We start from the raw sequence: 6000 nt of genomic DNA on the forward strand, positions 1-6000 counted from the left end.
ATATGGTTATGACACTGGCATTCAAAACATAATGTGGAAAATGGGCCTGATAAGTCCTGTTAACAAGGAGACTTGAGAGACTGCATATGATGCATCTGAAACGACAAACAACCTGTTGGTAGAACTCAGCAGACAGAAGGGGAGAAGAATCAAAACTGCAAGATTAACTCCCTATCAATCTAATCTGATTCTTGGGCAAAATAATGGAAAGATTTGTTTACTGAATCACTAAGTAGTATTCACTCTCCAAAATAAGTTTAACTAGAACCACCTGCCTCCATCATGCAAGTCAGGAATATGATGGAATACTCTCCAGCTGACTGGATTAGTGCAATTCCAACAATTCTCAAGAGGCTCAACAAAATCCCAGAAAAGGCAACCCACTTGATTGGCACCTCATCCACCACAGTGAACATTCATTCTCTCCATCACCTTTGCAACATGGCCACAATGTTTGCAGCAACAAAAAGGCACTATGATTATTTTCCTTGTCTACACTCGCAAATCTCCCTCACCACAGCCTCTGCAACAGGTACATGAGAGCATCACACCTGAAGGTGGCCTCCTCATCTCTATATGAAGTGTCCTGGCCATGAAACATTACCTGTTTTCCCTTCTCACGGATACTGCCTGACCAGTTGAGATTTTTTTAACAGTTTCTGTTTTTATTTCCAATTTACGGCATCTGCATTGTTTTATTTTCAATTCTTATTCTGATTTAAGATATAGCACTCTTTGTCAGTCACCACTATATTTACATCTTGGAATTCTCTACACAATTGCATCGTGGCAGCACCCTAATCAAGTAGATTATAGTACTCAGAAAATTGGTGCCCCAATTATTAGGGATGAACAATTAACATTGCGCTATCAACTCCCAGATCCTGGCTTTTAAGTAAATTACTTAAAATATTTCCTTGGACCATTGAATGCTATCTGATCAATATATTTGATAAAGTAAATTTATTTTATTTGTCTACATCATTAAACTAAAGGTAAAAATTGTTGTTTCCTTGCTGCAGAAATCATTATAGAGCATAAAGGTTATTATCACCTTTTCAAATGTTTTTCATAGCTAGAATGAATTTCCTTGAACAGATCAGACATCCTGTCTTGTATGTTCCTGTGCTGGAACAGGGTAAAATATCCTTGTCTAAGATCATGATTTTCTTAATAAGATTTACTTTTTCCACAAAGAACTTGTCTTAGTCTCTAAAAATATGTACATTTGATTAAATTGTACATCTCCTTCAGCCAGCATTTCCTGCCGGGGGCACCGATGACAAATATATTTGACCCAAGGTTGCAAATACTGTGAAAAATAAATGTTTTAAAAATAAGCTGATGCTTAAACAGCTTTCCAAACTGTAATGAATTCCACAAAAAATGATACCCAAATAATGAAAATGTGAAAGGATAACATATAGCATTCAGTTTTAACTTATAGAAAGTTGAAATTGTAATAAAGCATGGACCAAATGTACGAATCATTACACAGCTTCAGTTTACCTTAAAATAAAAATCATTGAATTGCTTTTTGCTGGAAGAGGCTATTTGACCCATAGATGTTGTGTCAGCTCTTTAATACTTGCTCCTAAAAAAAGTAAAGCAATTTCTGTTCACCTCATACAGGAAGGATGTGGATGCTTTAGCGAGAGTACAGAAGAGGTATACCAGGATACTGCCTGAAATAGACAGCATGTCTTATGAGGATATGTTGAGCAAGCTAGGCCTTTTCCCTTTGGAGAGGAGGAGGATGGGAACTGACTTGATCAAGCTGTACAAGATAATGACAGGCATAGATAGAGTGGATAACTAAAGACTTTTCATGGTGGAAATAACTAATATGAGGGGACATTTTATTAAGGTGTTAGGGGAAATATCAGAGAGCGGTAGAGGCAGATACATTAGCGACATTTAAGGTACACTTGCATAGGCACATGGATGAAAGAAAAAAATAAATTAAGTTTATTATCAAGGTGCATACTGTATGTCACCATGTACAGCCCAGAGATTTACTTTCTTGTGGGCATACTCTCAAAGTATTAGATGTCATGCTGAGTCTTTGCAAACTTCTAAGAAGGTAGAGGCACTGTCATGCTGCCTTTTTTTAAATGCACTTACGTGCTGGATCCAGAACGGATCCTCTGAAAACTGATGAATTTAAAGTTGCTGACCCACTCCAGCTTTGATTCCCTGATGAGTACTGGTTCATGGACCTCTGTTTTCCTCCTCCTCAAGTCAATAATCAGCTTCTTGGTCTTGCTGACATTGAGTGAGAGGTCGTTGTTGTGACACCGCTCAGCCAGATTTTCAGTCTTCCTCCTGATGCTGTCTCATCACCACCTTTGATTTGGCCAGTGATAGAGAACTTACTGTAAATATGGCACTGGTGCTGAGCCTAGCCTCACAGTCATAAGCGTAAAGTGAGTAGAGCACACAGCTTTGCGGTGCACCTGTGCTGATGAAGATTGTGGAGGACTATGTGGGAGGGAAGGGTTAGGTTGACCTTAGAGTAGGTTAAAGGGTTGGCACAACATCACTGACCAAAGGTCCTGTACTGATCTATCTTCTATGTCCTATGTAAACCATTCTGTGCTCCATATTTGAATTACAGTCTTATTCACGTGTATCCCACTGGAATTGGGTCTATATAGTCATAGCACAAGTGAGCTTAAGACTTCTGATATCTAAAGCTTTCCCAAATGACTTAATTTTTAGTGGATAAGTATTTCCCAATAAGATTTTGCAGCTAACAGAATTCAAGATGGAAAAGATTTTTGATCATTATAGACATGATGGATCAAATATCCTTCTTCTGGGACACAGCAACTCCATGATTCCGTAACCCAGCAACCTCACTTACAGTATATGGCAACTCATTTCTAATCCATAATATTTTGATATCAGTTCATTTTCAAGTGATATAGTAGAATCCATGAGCCAAGTTTTTCGGTCAAGAAATTTCTGAAACCACCAATGGACTCATCAGTTTTATTTTTTTCATATAATCTTATGGGAGCTTTCATGCCCCACCAAGTGTGTAGAAATAACCTTTGTTTATAATTTGATCAGGAAGACAACTTCTATCCACAATGAACCGAAAAGCCTGCCTAAACTAACATATAATCTGTGATGGAATAGAACCTGATCCCATGGATATTTTGTTAAGAGGAAAATCTTGTCTTGTGCAATGGAATCAGGTGGATGATAATGAATTGAGAGCCAATTCATTAGCAAACTCCCAGGTTCATACCTGTTAACTTTTGGGGTTTGTGGTTCAATTCCTGCTGCTGTCTGTAAGCAGTTTCTATGTTCTCCAGGTGACTGTGCATGTTTCCTCCAGGTGCTGCGGTTTCCTCCCACATTCCAAAGATGCATGGGTTAGTAAGTGTTAATAAGTTGTGGGTATGCTATATTGGCACAGGAAGCATGGTGACACCTGTGGGCTACCCCAGCACATCTTGTTGGCGAAAACTACACATTTTGCTGCACGTTTCGATGCACAGGTGACAAATAAAGCTAATCTTTAAAGATCTTTAATCTTTAAATGAGCCACGTCAAAAGGAATAGTCACTTGGTGACCACTTTATTAGGTATGTCCTGTACTTAATAAAGAGGCCACTGAGTGTATATTCATGGTCTGCTGCTGTATTCCATTCACTTTGACCAGTCTGGTCATTCTTCTATGACCAGATGCTCTTCTGCACACCTTTGTCACCTTCCTGTCAGCTTAAACCACTCTGGCCATTCTCCTCTGACCGCTCTCATTAACAAGGCATTTCCTCCCACCAAATTGCCTCTCACTGGATGTCTTTCATTTTTCGCGTCATCTTCTGTAAACTCTAAAGATTGTTGTGCATGAAAATCTCAGGAGATCAGCAGTATTTGAGATACTCGAACCACCCAGTCTGGCACCAACAATCATTCCACAGTCAAAGTCACTTAGAACCTATTTCTTCACCATTTTGATATTTGGTTTGAACAACAACTGAACCTCTTGACCATGCCTGCAAGCTTTTATGCATTGAATTGCTGCCATATGATTGACTGATTAGTTATTTGCATTCATGAGCAGGTATACTGAAAAAAAATGTGGCCACTGAGCGTAGTTTCACCTCTCTAAAGTGATATAAAGTGAGAATAAAAGGGTTGACATATTTAAATTATTCGATGCTTTTATACCCAAAGACGAGTATTAGAAATATGGAATACTGGTTAGGATGGACTTTTGCAGTGAACGAATACTACACTTTTGATATTTTTGTTAAATATTATAATTTTACTCTTAAAGTAAAATAAGGCAATTTTACTGGAGAACTTACAAAGTCAGGTAAGTGAGCCAGATTTAATCAGAAACTACAAAAATTGTTTATTCTGCCTGGAGAACTCTCTAAACTCTTCACTTTGACCTTTCTCTTCGAATATAAAACCCCATCTATTGCATTAAGTTTTTCTTTGTTTTGGCTAATTCATGCACAGTATCTGTTGCCTTTTTGTTATTTTCTCTATTCAATACTTGAGGATTTTGTTTATAAAGGTGATGTATGAACCCAGTAAAACAACTGTGTGGAACATTCAAAATGTTTTATTAACAGATTTAGAGTGGTTTTGTGAAATCAGTGACTGACTTTTTTTCACCTAATACACATTTCAAGTACAAGATACATATCAGAAATCCTGCTGCTGCCTGTAAGGAGTTTGTACGTTCTCCCTGTGATCGTGTGGGTTTCCTCTGGGAGCACCAATTTCCACCCACAGTCTAAAGAAACTGGTTAGCAGGTTAATTGGTCATTGTGAATTGTCCTATGATCACACTTGGGTTAAATCGGGGGTTGTTGAGCAGCACGACTTGAAGGCCTGGAAGGGCCTGTTCTGTGCTGTATCTCAATAAATAAATAAAATTTTCCATCAGCAGTGACAATGAACAATTTTTAAGTGTGACATTTTTCAAAGACTCATCACGTAATCTTTGCACTTCAGCCTTTGTTTCTCATCTCCCTCTAGGCTAAGATGTTGAACTAACCACTGCTCAACATTGTCAAAAAGTTGTATGTCAATGTTTCCTTCTTTTCCAATTGCATGTTAAGCTTTACGTTTGAAAGCGAGCTTATTTTTACATCATTTTCAGTTACAGAGCCTTGGAGAGTCAGAGTCATACCACAGAGAAACGGGCCCTTTAGTCCATTACATCCATGCCAACCATTCTGCCAATCTATACTAATCCTATTTGCCTGCATCAGGTTGGCACCTGTCTAAATGCCTCCTAAGCATTGTGATTGTAACTTTCTCTACCACCTTCTCTGTCAACATAGTCCAGATATAATCTACTTCCTTTTGATCAGATTCTCTTCAAATCTCCTCCCTCTCACCTTACACCTTTTGCTTATGACATGACGTATCAAAAGAAAAAAGCTGTTTGACTGTCTCCTACAGTTATGCCTGTTTCTAAATCATTCTTTCCTCTGATCTTTTAAACAGTGTTAATGATTTTGCCCTTTCTCTTACCTGTCTGTGAGGGTTGGAATGCTGATTCGCTTCACTTGCAATGAAACAACAATATTTTGAAAATTACTTCCCCCCCTTTAGATATTTCCAAAAGCGGCTGAAACAAAACCAGATTCACCTATACAGCTTGTGCCTGTTTTCTGGGTTAACAAACGAACCTCTCTCTACATACAGTACACTTGAATGAATCACCAAATCAATAAGTTAATTTGCCGCAAATCCCAGATTATTGATGATTCAATGCCAAAGAAAAATCATGTTGCACCACGAGAAAGACTCAGGTCTAAACAAGAATTGTAGTCTTATGATTGAGGGCCAGTAATAGTATTTGACAATTATTAAATTCAACATTAGATTCAAAGTATAATCATACTGTTTACAAAAGCAAACAGATGGAGACACCAGGAAGAATATAAACGCGAAGAGAATGTGTGGTTTATACATCGTGTCAGTTCCTCAATGTAATCAAACAAATAATTATTCCAATCATTT

This window comes from Mobula birostris, chromosome 2, assembly GCF_030028105.1.
Source record: "Mobula birostris isolate sMobBir1 chromosome 2, sMobBir1.hap1, whole genome shotgun sequence".
NCBI lineage: Eukaryota > Metazoa > Chordata > Chondrichthyes > Myliobatiformes > Myliobatidae > Mobula > Mobula birostris.